Raw genomic sequence first — 1179 nt, forward strand, 5'->3', positions numbered from 1 at the left:
ATCATAAGCTCGCTTTTCCAGTTGGTGCACTTTATCAGCTGCGTTTAGAAGCAAGCCGTAAGGCTTCTTGCATGTCATGCTTGGAACTTTGCAAACATATTTACAATGGTTCCTTGAACCCCTTTCCATACGAGGAAACAAAGGAAAATCACAAATCAACTGGAGCCTTAGCCTCCTCCCAAACCATTAAATAATATGGAGAGAACCCAGTAGCATCCCAAACTTAGTGCTATTGTAAGCATGTACTAAGTGTGATACATATTGCGCCTCCATTGTCCTTTTTTCATCATTCCCCATTGTGCCCAACATAGAGAGTATGTGTGCGATTGAATCTCTCGGGTTGCGGGTCCCCTTGCGGATGGCTATGGTGTTGTTCGGGATTTTCTCACCCCCAGAATATTCAAAAGCTCCTTAAATTAGGTCTAACTTTCAAAATCCCCTCCCCTGAATCTGAATGAATCCTGCGCGGGCAATAACCCCTAGTTGCACCGACTATTTGTCCAACAGAATTGTTTGGGCAACAACAGTCAGCGGCTGTTTTGATTCCTGGACTGGAAAAGTCCTGCGCGTACCTGGTGTAAAGTGATCAGTAACGACAAGACACATTACTGATTCCTTTAGAGACCGGGGTGGCCACCCTGCTCCTGGCCGCTCGCCGTGTCCTACACAAGTTCAGCCTCCACACCCTAATCAAACCACACCTGGAACGCCACTACTTAAGGGCTTCAGGATCCACTTAAAAATTAAAGGGCCAGGTGTGTTTGATTAGGGGTTGAAGCTAAACAATGCAGGCAATCGATCGCCAGGAGCAGGTTGGCACCCTCTGCTTTAGAGTCCAGGCTCCATTGATGGAAAGGACATCACATTGACAGACGGAGATCAAAGGACCGAGGCTGGTAACTGATTAAAGGAGCAACTTTCTTACAGGGGGTTTTGAAAGTAACACACTGTCTCACAATTCTTGTATATTGCCACCTCATTGAGCCATTTTGGCCATAAGAAACCGATTTCCTCACTAACTCGTGGTTCTTTCCACCCCTAAGTGCCACATATCTCATAAGTAGACCTTATACTGCCTCTCGAATTCCCCCCTGCAACACCTCTGGTAAGTTTCGCCCCATCCAATTCTGTTTTTTTTTTTGGGGGCCCCCCACCCCAAACCCATCTATGAAGCAGCCC

This window comes from Cyprinus carpio, chromosome B18 (genome assembly GCF_018340385.1).
Source record: "Cyprinus carpio isolate SPL01 chromosome B18, ASM1834038v1, whole genome shotgun sequence".
NCBI lineage: Eukaryota > Metazoa > Chordata > Actinopteri > Cypriniformes > Cyprinidae > Cyprinus > Cyprinus carpio.